The sequence below is a fragment of the Cygnus atratus genome, chromosome 2 (genome assembly GCF_013377495.2).
Source record: "Cygnus atratus isolate AKBS03 ecotype Queensland, Australia chromosome 2, CAtr_DNAZoo_HiC_assembly, whole genome shotgun sequence".
NCBI classification, from domain to species: domain Eukaryota; kingdom Metazoa; phylum Chordata; class Aves; order Anseriformes; family Anatidae; genus Cygnus; species Cygnus atratus.
In genome coordinates this window covers 15,030,606-15,048,178 of record NC_066363.1, presented here as the reverse complement: position 1 = coordinate 15,048,178, position 17,573 = coordinate 15,030,606, and the positions used below count along the sequence as shown (strand labels likewise).

Genomic DNA, 17,573 nt, shown 5'->3' with positions numbered 1-17,573 from the left:
GTTGGAGAGGACAAAATTCTAACCCTCTCCAGAGAAGGTCCACATGCAAGGGAGTTCTCCTGCACACTTCACAAGGGCACAAAGGAAGCAGGATTTACTACTTCCCCCAAGCACACAACACACCATAAACGAGAACACTTTTTGCTTCTCTGCCTCATGCTCTCTTGGCTCCTGCTGTGCTCTGTGGGTGACTGGGCCAATACAAGCCCACCCTGTGGGACTGTGCGCAAACAAGGACACTCACCTGCCAGAGTGGGTCATGGGAAAGTGAGAAGGGAGCTTGCAGGGTTTGGCATGACGAGTCCATGCTACATAGCCCCTGCCACCCCACTGCACCAGCATCATGGGAGCCATAGCCATCAGTCTGTGTAGGTGCTGCTATGACTTCCCTTCAGGTCTGGAGGCTTCTGTGGGAGCTCTGCTGTGGCATGTGTAAACAGAAATGCAGTGTTACAGCTAAATACTTCGTTTCAACCAAGATAAAGGCCGTTTTTGAATCCCTCAGGAACAGGAACAAATTTTCAAAAGTGACTTGCAAAAATCACGTGAGAACCTTTGCTAATATTGCCCTTCACTGGCTGCTGCACAGGCACAGAGACAGCCCCATCTTAAAGTTCTTCCACTCCAAGAGAAAAGACAATAAGCAGGTATGAAAAGCTATCTAAGAATTACAAGGAAACAGCTAGAAAACTGGTCAGCACAACAAACACTAGTTTCAGCACAGCAGCAGCCTGCCAATTGTCACATCTTTTGCAGCCATCACAGCAAGAGAGAATTTTAAAAATGGATTTTAAGGAGGGGCAGCCTCCACAGAGGTGCTTGTTTGAAAATTGAGAAAGGAAAAGAAAAGAAAAAGAAATAATAATTGAAGTCCAGAGTGACATTGAGTGTTCCTTGCCTTTGTTTTCGAGACTGAGCTGTTCTGGGTTGGCGGGGGGGAGCGGGGAGGGAGTGTTTCTTGGCTGAGATAAAGAATCTTTTTGAGTATGTGAAAATACACAAACGTGCACACACACATACAAAACATTTCCCTGTTAAGATGTTTTCATTGCCTACATCTCAGAACCTTTGTTACGGTTACATTTGGTTCTCATTTAATCTGTGCTGCCCCCCTCGTGCCTCTGTCTCTCATCCCTCTATTGTTGTGCTGAGGCTTTTTTCAAGCCTCTCTCCTCACAGTGCCACCAAGGCCTCATGCCAGTCTTTCTTCTCTTCCCCTCTTACTATTGTTTCTATCTCTCTTTTCAGCATTCCGAGTACCCACTCTTATTTTAAGCCTTTGTTTTTCTTTTTTCTTTTAATTTTCCACTCTCTCCCTGTCATTATTCCTGTTTCTTTTGTCTGTCATCTTCTTCTCCTGTGCTTTAAGCATGCCCTTTGTCTTTATTTGTCCTCTAGATCATTTCTAGCCTCTTTTTTTTTCTCTTTTTTTCCCTTCCTTCCTCCCTTCTGATTGTTTCATTCCCCTTCTCTCTTTTTCTCTTTTTCATGCTCTCTTCTCCTGTGTGAGCCTGTTGTTACTTATTTAAACAACTCTTCAAGAAATAATTTTTGTTCATTGTGAATCCATGGGTCAAAGTCCACCTTGGCAAAGAAGGTACCTCCTCTGACTTCAGTGGGTCAGCCCTAGTGCTGAAGCTTGTATGACTTTTTTTTTTTTTCTTCCAGAAACTGAATTTCTGAAGGCTTTGATTACAAACAGAACTATTTACATATTAAGCATGTTTGTGGCCAGAGCTTGCACTCAGTGTACTGCACTGAGATCACTTAATTCACAACAAAAATATATTTTTTTTCCTGCTACCTATTTATTTCTTATTAAAGACACGTGAAATTTTGTTGGAGAAACATGGTCCGAGTTGGGGACCTGCTAATGCTCCATTCTGTTTAAAAGGAACAAATTTTCCTGACAAAAGTGATGCTACAGCAACCCTGTGCTTGTGAAAATATGTTGATGTTAGCTTTTGAGGTATTCTAGACTCCATCTGCCATGATGCTCTGGATTCATCTTCACTGAGTGAAAACAGTGGGACAGCTGAGTTTTATTCTTTTAAACAGAAAAATGTAATCTACTTCTGAAGACAATATTTGAGTATTTTGCTGCTTTCTGCAGTTTAAATAGTCACTTTTTTGTCACCTATTTCTGTTGTTTGTTTTTTGTTGTTGTTGAGTTGTTTTTTTTTTGTGTGTGTGTGTGTGGTTTTTTTTTTTCCCTGATGAGAAGAAGTACAGATCCAGAGGAAGACAGATGGGCTGAATATGTGGGAAGCAGTCAGAGTGATCTTAATGTGAAAGGTCAGAAATGCTCTTTATTACCCATATGAGTTTTATGGGTTGTAAAAGGAACCATCAAATTCAAGTCAGGTTCCTTGAATTGCAGGAACTATGCCTTTTCTGCATTCTGGATAGTTAGAGAAAATGAAAAACATGAAAAAAAATACATATATAGGACAGAAGAGTTCTTCAGTTGAATATGTTTTTAATTAAATCTCAGCATTTGATGTGAATATCCATCCTGCATGAAGAAAGGCATTGGGAAATGTTTGAGTTGTATCACTCTGCTGAAGTTGTTGCCTACTTCTGACCAATGGTCTATTTCCCTATTAAAAAATATTCATCTTTTTTTTTTTTTTTGTCCCTTTTCATGGTGTTATTTCTTTTCAGCATCTTTTCTTTTTCAGTCACAGCCAGACAAATTCCTTCTCACAGCTACATAAGTGTTTCCCTCTTCCACTTTCATCTGTCATGTTGCAGGAACCATTTCCTCTTCCGCTGCCATTATCTGGAATGGGCTTCTCTGTATCAGTGACTCTTTCATCTCCTTTCAAACATCATGTACATCAGTCAACCTCTCCCTTAGATAGCCTGCTAAGGCCCCCTGTCACTTTTACATTTAAATTATGGTTTAAATTATAGCCTCATTGTATAAGCATTTAAGGGATATAATTTGTGAAAATGACTACAATAAGACAGACTAGTTCCGTTTTATACAGCAGCCAAAATGCACAGGTTGTGGACATGTTTAGCCCATATCTCAGCTTGATTGGAAAAATAATAAGAGAAAGATGACTGGGAAGAGGGCTGAGAAAGGTGATCCTGTGACCCACCACCTGCAGGAAGGGCACTGCTGGTGCAGAACCACCCCCTTGCTTTTGACATCTCACCAAGTCACTGTTTGGACTTCAGTCCTCCTGCACTGCATCGATAGCCAAACTTGAAATCAAGGCACGAGGTCATAGCTGACAGATAACCTCTCAACCTCCCTTCACCAATGATATAGCTTAGGTCTCAGGTGCCTAAAATTTAGTTTGACGAATCTGGAGCCCAGCCCCTTGCCTAAGGCATTTCTCCCTTGGAAAAAGTCACCACCATCTCTACCTGGTTTCCCTCCCCACAAAGAGCAGGCCAAAAGCACAGTGGCAGCTTCAATCTGAGAGCAGACCCATGGGTTGCAGAAGATTATTTGTATGAATGCGGAATGAAAGCCATGCACGTAGAGAAGAGCCGTTGCACTGCTGGAATCCAGCAAACCTCTAGCGATGCCCACAGATTAATGCGCTTTCTGCAAAGCTATCTGCAGGTGTCAAGCCCATGCCTGAGCTCTGCAGCAGCAACACCTCGAGTCACAACATTCCTGTGCCCTGCAAACCTCTGGCACGCCACTCTGCCGCATCTTTCTTGCCTGAGTCTTCTTCTGAGCTCTGTTATGGCTCTTAGAGGCAGAACAGAGTCCAAAGCATAATTGTGCAAAGTTGCAAGAACAGGTAAGAACACATCTTATATGCCCATCAGACAGGCTTGAAATTAAAATCTGGTATAACAGACAACTACTCTCAGATCTAGCTGAAAACGGTAAATAAATCCAGCTTGTAACTTAATGATCCTTGTGTTTGCAACCAGCATTGAAAACTGCCTGGGGAACAAAAGCTGGAACTGTACGTGGAAGACAGAATGAAGTCATCGGCAATCGTATACCAAAAGCACCTGGATTTTATCATTCTGACCTGGAGAAACACTCACGTTGGCTCTGGCCAGAAATCCACCAGTCAGGGAGGGCTGGGCTTCAGGATCAGTCCCCTGGATATTAGGTCTGTGCTGCTGCTCATTTCATGTTTGTATCCCGTGTTAGACACCCTGCGCTGTGCAGAGGCTGCGTTACATTATCCTGCTGGTCCCTCCTGCTCCCCCCTCCCACAGCTCGGACCAAAATTGTCTGCCTTACTTGGAATTCATTTCAAAAAGAGATTCATGTGGTGCCCGCTATTCCCCAATAAACAAATAAATTAGCTGCTGTGATATGGAAATTTGCATGATTCACTGTACTTAAAAACTGTTAGCTGTGAACTTATTAATTGAAAACCACAGGACGATAATAAGTGTGTCCTTCAGTCTGAACATGAGTCCCTTGTTATAATGAATTTGTAAAGCAATAAAGATGTGTTTTTCCAGGAAAACACCACTGCCTCAGGACAGTTGAGGCTCAGTCAAGCCTCACAGGAGGCAGAGGCGCTTTCGGGGAGGGAGGCGCAGGGCCCCCTGCCAAAGCCGCGATGCCCTGGCTGCTGGGCACGGCAAGGCGCTGGGGTGCTGGGGGGCAGGTGTGCTGCTCTGCCTCTCCCGGCCCCTTCATCAATCCTGCCCTCGCCTTCCTGCTGGTTATTCCCTTTTCCCTTCCCTCTGCTACCCCCTGCCCCGGGGGCTCTCCCTGCTTTCCCTCCTCTGGCATCCCCACAGATGGGTGGGGAGAAATGATTTAGCCCTTGTGTAGCGGCACCTTTCAGCTGACTATGCTTTCCCTGCAGAATGCTGCACGTATTGATTTATTCACTCTGCTTTAGTCGTAGGTACTCGGATGGGATTCTTCTGTCTTCCATTTATGGCAGAGAGGCCATTTCTCCTCTATCTTTTCAGAAAATTCTTAAGCAAACCATTTAGTTTGCAAATGAGACACAAAGGCTAAAATCTGGCAAGCCTATGTTCTCTTAAGGATATGTAGGCAAGGCAGATCTCATATGTAACCAGCTACCCAAATGCATTCATGTGTCGAACACAGGGAGCCTGGGCCTCCTTCTGAGTGGCGCTCTGTGCAATCCCAGTGCAGCCAGTAGTAACCATAAAGTAAGCATTAGGATACTGTACCATGCATTTTCATAGTCACTGTGATTTTCAAACAGGAAACATTACACCTGTATTGAATAAGCACAGCAATATTTAGTGTGAATCTTGGCAGAATCTATTGCTTTGTTTTCTGTATTTTTCCTTCTTCTCTGTTTTCCTTCATTTATTCAGCAAGAAAGAAAGAGACTGCCTCTAGTGCTTGAATTTTAATTCTTTGCTGCACTGTCCTTGGGCAGAACTGAGTGTTTCAGAGAGGTGTAATGCATTGTACAGAAAAGCATGAATGTGGTGCCAGTGGTTCTAATGCCAGGATTCATCACTGCTTTCCTCATCAATGGCTGTTATACCTTATCTTTTAAATACATTGAAAAATACTGATATTTAAACTAACTTGGAAATTACGACCCTCAGAAAAAAAACAAAACAAAACAACAACAAAAACAACACAGAAACAACTGTCAAAGAACCATAGCATTTGTGGGATTTAATTTAAACGCAGATTTATGTTTCTGTTGTTCTTGACAACAGTAAACTACTGCATGCACTGCAAAGCCAGGGTTTTGTTTTTTCAGAAACATGCAGTAACCACGTGAACCTGCTGCCAGTATTGGCCCAAAAAGGAGACCCATATGCATTACTGAAGATATTGTTTTGTGAAAGATCCATTTTATGGGGTAGGACAAGGGCATGAGGCAAAGAACTAAAACTTTTATAGGCAGGAATTGCAGAAAAAAATATATAACAATTTAGTAAGATTTTCCTTACCTGCCCTGTAAAAAAAAAAAAACAAAAGAACTGATTTTGCCGTATCCCACCTATATCTCAACTACCTGGTGTTTCTCAATCTAACATGTTATACCACTGTTATTTCTCATCTACTCATCTACTGTTAATGGAGACAAATTGCTGCAGTGGTCCAGCCAGCAGGGCCACGTCTGCGGGAGGTTCAGCAGATGTGCATCATCCAGGGATCATGCAGGGATCCTTCTTCAACAAGGATTCCCCATTACTAGATTCTTACTGTTGTTGGTAAGGTCACAGTCACAGCTATTACTTGTTTTCAGCATAGTAAAATGAAATCAGGATATTTCTGGCACATTAAAACATTAATTTCCAGCTTACTCTTAATTATATATCCCATAGCTATTTTGCACCTTGCATCAAATGGACAAATTTAGTTCACTCACTTTCCTCAATCCTTCACTGAGGGGAATTACAACACTTGTGCTTTGAAATGTAGAACAGAGTATCTGCAACAGATCTAGCCACTGGATAACTAGTGTTCCAAAGCTGCTGTAGGAATAATTGATTTCAACTTGTAGTCCATCCACTAATCAGTACATATCAAATAAATAAATAAATAAATAAATAAATAAGCTTGTATATACTATCAGTATCTACACTTCCTCTCAAAAATTTATAAAAATTCAACTCAAAAGAAAATCAGGAGCATGGCAATCAGATTTCGGAGGAAAAAAAAGTACTAGTCTGTCTGTAAATTTTGGTTCTTGTTAACTAAGACTGCTATTTGTCTAAAGGACACCTTTTAAAAAGGCATAATTTAACCAGAAAGGCAGGAAAATTATTTGAGCTCACTAAATGAATGCACATGACTAAAACATGAAAAAATCAAGCTTGACATTCAAGATACGTCTGAAGTTAAAGGGCAAGAAAATCTAACAAATCAAAAGAACACTTTTATATCAGAAAAGCAGAAAAACCTCTTCAATGTCTTTCAGAGTCACAGAAGCATGGCCCATGTTATGATTTCCTATTTATTTTAAACTAAGTAATATCTCACCATTATCTCATAGAGTTCAGAGAAAATTGGCAATGTAAGACGTATGAGCAAGTACATGAACTGCCCAACTCTTAAGACACCTTTATTATATGATTCTTAGTGCCTGATTCTAGTTGCTTAATGCAAATTAAAGGATGTCTTAATGAAGTGGGAAGGAGACTCAGGAAATGAACAGATAAAAAAGGAATCCGGTGAGACACTAGACTAGATCCAGATCAAAACCACAAATATTAAAATAATGTCTCTTTTCGAAGCATTTTATCTCATTGTCATTACCCTGTTTTATCATTCTGATTGCCCTATCCAGTTTTGCATTAATATATCATTAATGTGTATCAACACTTTTAAGGAGGTAAAAAAGAAACAAAATCACGAGAGATAAAAAGAATCAAAATAAAGAGTAAAAATTTGATTCTTACATATCCAATACTCAGGCATGTTGCAGGGCTTTTTGTTTGTTTGTTTATTTGTTTTGTTTAATAAAAAGTACTTGAATATTAGCTTTGCATCTATCAAAACCAGCTTCTCAGGCTACCTCCCTTTATCAGCTCCAGTATTGTTATCAGGCATTTTTTCTACAACAACCCTTCTGAAGACTTTCTTCAGTGATAAAAGGAAAACAACTGACTAAATAGCAAGGAACCAAACTCAACTGAAAAAAAAAAAAAAAGTAAAAAAGTACTTCTCAGATCATTTAACATGCCAGAAATAAATGGTTGCTACATGACCAGGGTCCCCTTGGATTAATCTGGGTATATAGACAGGGTTGTAATGCTCACTTTATGAATCAAATCTTGAATCTGCAATTTTAATTCTCAGTAGGAAAGAATCTGTCATGTTTTTCTCCCAGAAATATTAAGGACATGCACTTTTCATCCTGGCATGCCAAAGGCTGCAACCCAGCAAGTCAAAGAGGAGATGGACATGAGCATCACATGTTCTTCTCTACTGGAGAAAAAGGGGAAAAAAAAAGGCTGCACTCATCCTACTCAGACAGACTCTCGCTGACAACTCCTTAAGTTAAATATAGTCATCTCAGTTTGAGTGTCTGCTGCACTGCAGCTGCTGCTAAACACCATTTCCCTGACATGGGTGTGCAACTCACAGGCTGCATCTGCGGGTGAGCCTGCAGCCAGCTTTGGGGATGGCTTTCCCTGATCTGAGGGCACTGGGGAAGTGACACATATGTGCATACCCTTGCTGTGCAGGGCTAAGACATGCTGATTTGTCATTTCACAACTATTTGCTCAGTGGAAGCCATCAGATGCAAAGTAAGTATGATTTATTTATTTATTTATTTATTTGCCACCAGCAAAGGAGAAAATGAACTTTTAGAGAAAACTTGTGCTACCATCCTACTCTACTAGAGCTGTTTTAAAACCACTGCACTACGTTAGTAGCAAGAGGTCTCCTTGGAAGAGTGAGTCATGTACTTTTTGATACTTGTGGGCTTCCTGTCTTCTGAATCACAGCAAGTTTATTGTGGGATAGGGATACCTTCCCTACAAGAACCAAAAAAGAGGTGAGGGAATGAGAAAAGTGGCTTGGATTAAGCAAACAAATCTATGAAAACAGAGGATAAGGTCAATGACCTTCATTCCCCCCCCCTTTTTTTTTTTCTCCCAAACTTTAAGAAACTGAGTGAAGAAATTGCAGTGCATACGCTAAGAGTGTTTACAAATAGCAAACCATGTCCTACACAGAGGTCATTATGCATTTGGAAGTGAACACCATCCTCTGTTTTTCTCTTGGATCAGCTTGGTACATTCTCATCACCTGCTTATTTTATGTCTAACAACAAGTAGCAATAGGTGAACTGCAAGAGGCAATGAGTTCTGCTTTGTTTAGCCTGAGAATTGCTATATGCTTATCCAAAACTTATCTGCATCCACCTACAAATATGTGAACCCATAGGCATTAGAAATATTCAGGCACCTGTTACTGAAGTTAATGGGAACTGCAAGCACAGAGTTCCCAGGACAATCAGATATCCTAAGTCCTCAAAATTAGGTTGAAAATCTCTCAGGGACAATTTTTCTCTCTCATCATGTTTACTACTTCCCAACAGGCAGGAAATATTTGAAGCACAGGATCACTTGTGGTATGCTGGCAATCCTGAATTTTTTTTTATGGGAAGAAACCAGGAGACAGGGAAAGCCATCACAGATGGAAATATATATATATATATACTTTTAAAGCAACTGGAAAGATTCAGTGTCTGAAAATGCTCAGTTTGGGATTGTCTCAAGATTCTGGGTGGATTTTCAGTTGGTTGTAATTTTCATCCCAACAGATTAAGTACTCTTTACTAAAAGGGAGGTTCCTCTGGAAAGTGCAAGGAAAATGGCTTCTTAGGCCCCTTCTTATAATGGAAAACACATGGGCATGCTGCTAAGCTCATGTACTGCATTTCTGCATTCAGTGGGTCTCTTTGCAGATGCAAGAGTTTTGGGAAAGAATGAGGGCTGCAGGTTTCAGGCTGGTAGGATCAGGATAGCATTTTACACACTCTAAATCAAGAGAAGAGGATTCTTTTCCATTTAAATATTGCCTTCAGGAAAAATGGCTTTAGGATGACTTCGGTGATTTCTAAAGCTTAAAATGATCCCCTGGAGAAAAAGGATACAGTTATGAGGAAGAATAGGTACAGTAAAACAGCTTGCTGCAAAGCTCCTTAGCAGAAGAGAGAAACCGTCTGGTTTGCTTGTAATTCCGCCTTGTTTGGCTTTATGATTTTGGTTGCACTTTTTAAAATAAACCTAATTGGTGGCTCAATTGGCTGTTTCCAACACTGATCAAATACTGCAAAATATAAAAGTACACACATTTTAGTGGAATGAAAATATCGTACTCGATCACATCAAATAAGCTCCTCCACAAACATTCACAAAAAGTCATTTTTTCACAAATTTTGACATGCCTGAAAATGCAGTACATTCACAGCAACCAGTCTCACATAACTGAGGACACAGCTGACTGCACACAGACCACTCCAAGCCTGAGTAAGCCTGTCATAACTCTTTCCTTCCCCTTAGCCTCAAGGCACTGAATGTAGTCCAAAATGTAACATCTCATGTACATAGACGGGGATGATCCACAATGTGTTCCACCATTTTACGAGCCTGTATGGGGCACCTTGAACACCATCTATCGAACCCAAAAGTTGAAATCAGCCTCACTTCATCTTGTAGAAAAACTCGGGCACTGAGTCAACAGCTGAAATTCAGACACTGGAAGTTGTGGTTGTGGAAAGCAACCACAACCTTCCCAAATGCCACTACTGCATTTCCTCAGGGGTTATGCAGCATTTATTGTCCCAGCCTTTGCAGAGGCAGAACAGGCTAGAAATGTCCTTGGGGAAATGAGTGAGTTGTCTCTGTAGTTATGGCACTCTCCCCAGGCACGTTCCTGTGGTGCTGACTGGCATTTGGAGATGGTGCAGGAGCAGCTACCTCTCCTTTACCGCTCTCCAAAAAGGTGTCCATGATGGCTTTGAGTAAGTTTTCCTGTTCCCCTATCCTCTGAACCTTATAAAGTCCTGCCTAGGTGGTAGATACAGGGAAAGAGAGAGGCCCAAAGAGACCTTTCTGCTCTTGCATCATGTGAATTTGGAGCCCTGTTAACCATCTGTAAATGTAAGCTGGCTGGTGATCAGCTGAATATCCCCATAAAGTTGCTTTCTTTTAACCCTTGGGGGTTTTGTTTTTCAAAAGGTCTTCTGCAGCAACAACATTGGCTGTGAATTCTTCACCAACCCAGATCATTAGCCAGGGTTTCTTAAGACTAAATGGAGCTCTTTGCACTCCTCACATTTGCAGAAAATCAAAAATGTGACTTACAATGTGTGTGCAAAGGGACTCAATCTTGCATAAGCACAGTGAGATCAGACAACTTTTATAAAGCATAGTTAAAACAATGGAACACATACCCGTAGGCTGTTGTTGATAGTGGATATTTCTGGGCTTAAAGAAGTTTTTAGAAAAGTGCTTAGCAAGCAGCATCAAGGTCCACCCAAAAGGAAGAAACCTCCTTTGGTTCAGGAGTGCCCTGACCTGCAGATTGATGAAAAGTGGAACGCTATATAAAATGTCACCATATACTCACCTTTGACTGACATTTTCATCCCTACTGGCCATAAGCCATTTGCCATTGTTGGTGACATGCTGACTGACCTAGACAGACATTTAACCCGAATTTTTGTAGTCATTTTCACATTCTTTCTTTTCAAGTAGCTTTGCACTGTATAGGTAGGTATATACGTTATTCATTGGCAAAGGGGCCCTTTCAAATTGACGGCCTGGGCTATGGGACCAAGTCATAAGACAGGACTATCCTAGAATCCATTTTGAATAGCTGCTATTCAAGAAGCAGAAGGTATTATTGCCATAGGTCAAAATCTTCTTAGGTTTTCAGCTTTTATACAGAAGTGGGCATCAGTCAAAAGCCTAGGTCTGAATAATCCAAAACTGAGATTTGAGGTTTCATGGACTCATGGTGCATGTAATAATTTTCTTATACTGTCTTGCAGAAAGACTTGTTAGAGAGTAAGGTTTTCATTTTCTTCCAGTACAGCTTCCCAAAAGGCATTTAGCAGTGTGTAAATTAGCTGGTGTAGGTAGCCTGTCAGCTCCACCGACCACTGCATTCACCTCATGGGCTAGAAAATCCCTGCTGAAGATCTGCCACATCCTATTGTGCTGAAGATGCATATATATAGAGATACACTGAATGCAATAGGTTCTGTTTTCCATGTGTTAATAATGCTAGAAATGCTTACAAGGATGCTTAATAATGAATGTAAGTAGAAAAGAGTGGGAAGCACATGTTCATGGGGTGGGTGGACATAGGAAAGAAGATGCTTTTACCTATTAAGTGCAAGATATATGGGAAGTCTGCACAAATCTTCCTGGCTTTCTGTCACATAAAGGTAGGCTCACTTTCCCATTTTAAAGATGAATTTAATAAAGTGAACGATAGGGCCAGATTAATTTTGTTTTCATCTGTAGGTATTGTACCAGTGGGAAATGCCATCTGATAAAGGGTCTGATTCAGCTACCAACCTTTCTTGAAAAGGCATAATAGAATAAAAGCTATCTTCAAAGGACATTGATGTATTTATGTACTGAAATTAAAAAGTAGATACTTCTGTCTTTGCTAAAGTTGACTGAGTTTATGCTACATTTCTCCAGCAATCTAGCAGCTTGGCTTGGTGTGAACAATGTTCTGCTTTTGTGTCTCGGGGTCAGTAGCCCTGCCTGTTATTCTTGGAGCCTTTTTTTGGTGTGTAATAAGCTAACTATGTGAGTTACCAGATCTCAGTTCTGCATAAGGAGATGAGCATTGTTCACAGAGAGAGAAAAGACAGTTTTGAATCTAAGGAAATAAAAGGCAGTGCAGTGTCTTTATTTTCATTCTAGCATAGCAAAGCTTGATGCTGGCATGCTTAAATCTAGGCAGAATGTTCAAATCTTGACAGTCTTGGAATATCAGCAAAATTAAAACTCTGAGCACAGAGGGTTTTTCTTTTAATTGGGCTTACTGCCTTCACTAACAAATTGCAAACATAGACTGAATATAGCTGTAAACAAAAACCTGCGTGTAGAACCCCATGTATTGTTCAAATAGACACCAAATAAACTTCTCAGCATAAATGCTCCTTCTGCACTACCCCCTACACTCTCTTTACCTATATACAGATATATAAACAAAGCCACACATTTTCATTGTTTTTTTTTTTTTTCCTTAGAAAGTATGGGCATTTATCCCCACCAGACTGTTTATAATGATGCTCTAGGTTTAGCTGCATGTCCCCTTTGGCTTTTCTCCTGAAGCAGAGAAACATTTGCACAGAGCACACCAGGTGTTACTTTCATATCCTCAGACATACTGGAATATATTAACACAAACGCTAAATCAAAACACAGCAAAATTAATGATCACGGCTAGGCTAGAGAAACCAAACTCCTTATTACCAAACAAGACTTGTGTGTATTGTTTCTGTTATCTTAGTTCCCAGATTATTATAAAATCAGATACCAATATCTAATTAGCTGTTCTAATTGTTGGTTTGAGTTTGCATAAATTATGCAGAAATGCCCAACTTTCTCCTGCTTTAATCAATATAATATGTCAGAAGGTTGCTTGGGGTTGTAAGATAATGAGATAACTAAAGCAGTATCCTGTACACTTCATTATTATAGGCCACAGCCAAAAGAAATATCAGTATTTCCAAATTATCCCCACTTAAGGCATGCAGTCTGAAGCCTACTGCTCATCAAACAACTGCTTATCAGCCCTGTTTTCTTGTAATACTGCCTGACTATCAAATAAAATGTAGATTGAATGATGTAACTTGATATATCTCTTCCAAAGCCCTCCAATTCCTGAACACTATAAACTGCAGCATCGTTTCAATGTATGGATTTAATCTCTGTATGGAGAGACTTTTAGAGAGGAACTTGTAAACCTCTGAGGGCATAATTTTGTCCAAAACTAACTCTCATTTCAGGTATGACCACACTGCAATCCAAGTTCACTTCCAGAGCACTGTAACCTGCTCTTGCTTGTAATGCTAATACTTTAATATAGACGTTACCACTATGAGTACTGTGGTCATTTACAAATGAAGAAAATTATTTAATTTCCTACAAAGCGGACATCTCTCTTCCACTTTCATCTGCTGCTTTAACAGCCTTAATTATGAAGAGATTCAAACAATTTTATATAGAATATAATTTTATGTATTAATGATGAAGTGTCATTAATAAGAATTAAGAAAAATACCATTGCAGTGGAAGAGGTGGGAATAAGTACAGTGAAAGATGTATTACTGCTTGTATATTCTATATGCTAATCTTCATAGTATTAGGCAGCACTAGCACTTCAGCTGTACAAATAAAACAACTATTCATCCCAAATCCCCCCAAATTACCTAAGTACCCAAAGGGTGATTTCAATGGAACTAAGGCACCTAAGTCCAAAAATTGGATTCTCAAAATGAATTACGCACTTACACTTGTGCAAATTAAGTTCCCTTAGAGACAAAGGTTTTGTCGGTGTTCAAAGCCTCTTCCACCTTGGCCATCAAAAGCAGGCTGGCACTTAGACCAAACTTAAACTCATTAAAGGTCTACCATCAAGCATTCCCCAGCTAGATCCTAAAAAGGAGTGATCCCACTGATAGCTCACACTGGAAAAAAAAACAAATTGTCCACAAAATACAGAGGCATTGATAGTTGATGGCATCTGTCAAAATTAAGATGAAATTAAGACCCAGCTAAACCAGAGGGGGGAAAAAAGGAGGAAGAATGATTATTTTGGTGAGAGAAAGGTTCATTTAGTTGGGAAGTTGAGAACTTGGCTACTAAACACCAGAGTCCTACCATCTTCCCCTTGCCCTTTCTGTTGATTGTCATTGATAAGTCCTCACTCAGCTTCTGGCTGTTTTGAATTCCACTGAAAGTCCTTGCCCAAGCAGCAGCAGAAGTTCAGCTTGAGCTTTGGATTCTACAAAAAACAAACAAACAAACAAATAAATAAATAAAGGTACTTAGGGTGGCTGTGGTCACAGAAAATAACACAGAAACAGTGGGGGCAATGCAAATTAAACCCTAGGTTCTGAGCAATCATTTGTCATCAGAAGGGATGAAGGAATAGAATGCACATCCAGATCAAAATTTCACACTGTCTGTATATTTACTTAGGCCAAGATTTTCCTCATATGTTTCTCATACTATTAAACCATTAAAATGAGAAGAATGTGAAAAGGAAGATGGAAATCAGGATCCAGACTTAAAATTTGCTGTTGGATTCTTCCACTAACATCAGAATGTTTACTTTTCAAAATAATCGTGGGTGCCTTTCTATCTAGAATGAGTGGGACTGATATTATTCAGAATCTCAGAGAAAGATCAAGGAATGGGATATGGCTGTGGCTGAACCAGTCCTGGCAGAACTGAAAATAAGCTTATCCATTGATGTAATGTAATGGAAGTAGTTTCTGCATAACACCTTCAGCTATGACCTTGAAGACAAATCCCTCTGGATTCAAAGGCCATTCTTTCCCAATGAAAAACATGGAGACAGTTAAGGTAAGCTATGGAAGAGCACAAATATAAGAAGTCAGATTGGAATGGGTGCTCTGAGAGAAAGTCTGAGTCTTTTCTTGAAAGGAGGTAAGGACGCTGTTGAAATAAATACATTAATTAGTGCTTTGTCATAGGGCTTACAGAGGGGGATGGGTGGCAGATGTCAGAAACACATGGACATCTCCCAAGTGGGGAGGAAGAGATATTAAAAAGAAAAACAATTGAGGGTCATAACCTGACAGGTAATCAAGAAATTGAAATGTCTGAAGAATGACAGAACTTTGAGGCCAGATGGGATCCAGCATGCTGGAAAAATATGGCATTCAGAGACATGGGGGAAAGAGTAATCACTTTAGTGCCCTGCAGATTTATAACATACATCCATAATGGCAGCACCTGTGTATCCAAGTTCACTGTATGCACCCATTTCATCATTTATGACTTTTGAGTGCATAGCATATCTCCTTTGTGTTTATTTTTGTTTCCTGCTAAAAAGCTTACATTAGATGGAATTTTTTAAGTTGCTTTTCTTCCTCCAGCTCCTCATCATTTCAGTCTGTACTTCCTTGCCCTCCTCGTTTGTCCTGACTTCCACTTCACAATTGAACAGCAAATGAATCCACTTACTGCCTCTTTATTTCTTCGTTGGTACAGAAAGTGAACAAAATTGATCCTAACACTTATCATTATCCCCTTCCTCAAGGCACAGCCCTCCATAGTAAATTGTTCTCATTCAAAATGTCTGTCTTGGTAGCCAGACTAATTCTTTGTTCTTAAGCACCCAAACCATTTCCTAACCTATTTGTCTGATGAATGACCTTTGCGTGTTTAGCAAAAACCCTGGTCTCTTTGGAGCAGATTTGCAGGTTACAACTTGATATTAAAATCAAAATCGAACAACAAAAAAAAAAGGGAAACTTCTTGAATACTGTGCAGGGCTGAACACATCTGAGATATGGGATGAGGATGAGGAGTTTGCAGCTGCTCCCCCACTATGCAATCAGAAATACATACAATACTAGCCAATGCTCAAGAGAAAGATACGGTCTCTCTTGTCCATGCCTGACAAATTCATTCCTGGTTGTAAATGAAATTTAGAGTTGAAGAAAAGAGACAAAATCCAGGATTCTCAGCACAGAGCACTTTCAGGTATCCTAAGAAAGACACAATTTTACTTCTATTAAGCCAGGCCATCTGTAAAATAGACCTAATAATGTTATGTACTGCTAGTGAAGGAATCTTTTTTTTTTTTTTTTTTTTTTTTTTTTTTGGTAAGAAGCTGGAGACAGGGTGTCCTGCCAGAGGAATGTTAGCTGTGGGGTGACTGGGTGAATGAATGTGATACAATAGCAGGCATGAAGTCTTTTTTTTTTTTTTTTACTTTATTTTTCTACAGCTAAAGCCTTCCTGTTACTCCAGTATTGTACATCTTTCTGAAAACCAGCCAAGGAGATTGAGCGGGTCCTCAGCTTTAAAGAGAAAGGCACTTGCTCTGTCCTCCTCCTCAGGAGGCCGGGAGAAAGGGAGCAGGAGCCAGTGCCAAGACAACATGGGAACCGCACCCCAGTGGAGCACAGTGCCTGCCAGCAGCCCCTGCTCAGCTCAGACTGTGCGACCGCAGAGACAAGTCTCTACAAAGACATCTTCATTTACAGTGGAGCTACAGCAGTGTCAGCAGTTATTTTGCCAGCTCTGTTTAAAGAGGCTGGACCCCCTGCTAAAACCAGTCTGATGATGTAAACTTGGATCCAATGCCTCAAAAGTATTTGCTTAGATGTCTAATCCATAGTTAGATGCCTACAACCTTTGAGGAGTTCCATCTTCAACCAAGACCATTTGATAAAGAAACTCTATATTGTCGTGACAATCATTTAATACTTATTTTTTCATGAATCTCAGTGCCCTACAGTTATCTGCACAAGATTCCCGAAAGATAGGAAACTATTATCTCTGCTCAGAAATGTGGTACTAGAACATATGGTAGGTCAGGTCCGTTGTCTAAATTCATGCAGGAAACCTGTCTGAGCCTGGGTTTAGAGCCAGGTCTCCAGAGTCTCAGCCCACTGCACTAGATGATAGGCTGCCTTTCTCCTCTGGAAACGTGACTGAAAACCCTCTGAAGCAAGAGACCTGCATTGCTTGTCTAATTGCAGCAGTAGGAAGAAATTTAAATGCTAGTCAGGGTCAGGCAAGGGGGAAATTATGATTTAATTACAAAAAGTCAGCATGGATTCACAAAAGCAAGCTTGTGCTTAACAATCCACTGATGGGATTTTTTTTAGGTTGGATAATAAAAAATATCTGATAACAGGAAGCTATACATTCTGTTTAACTATATTTTTATGTAGAAAAAAGATCAGGTTCTTTGTGTTCTACGTCTGACTACAGGTATGCAAAAGAAATCCCCTTTTAACACCTGCTGATGACAGCTTTCTGTTAGAAACTACAAAGACTTCTCTCTCACATCAGAGATGGGGATGAGAAGACAGCTTTAAACCTCCAGAAACTTCAAAACATGATCAAGAACATTAAAAAGGAGGGAGTCTCTCATCAGGCCATTCACAGTG

The 17,573-nt window shown here is 40.2% G+C and overlaps 1 long non-coding RNA gene across 1 annotated transcript in view; it reads right to left on the bottom strand.

Moving 5' to 3' along the window:
* Positions 1-14,426, bottom strand: part of LOC118247508 (uncharacterized) — a 40,616-nt gene extending 26,190 nt beyond the window's left edge. The window contains exon 1 of the long non-coding RNA XR_004778462.2: positions 14,302-14,426. This is a non-coding gene — a long non-coding RNA (uncharacterized LOC118247508). The remainder of the gene's footprint in view (positions 1-14,301) is intronic.
* Positions 14,427-17,573: the final 3,147 nt, after the last annotated feature.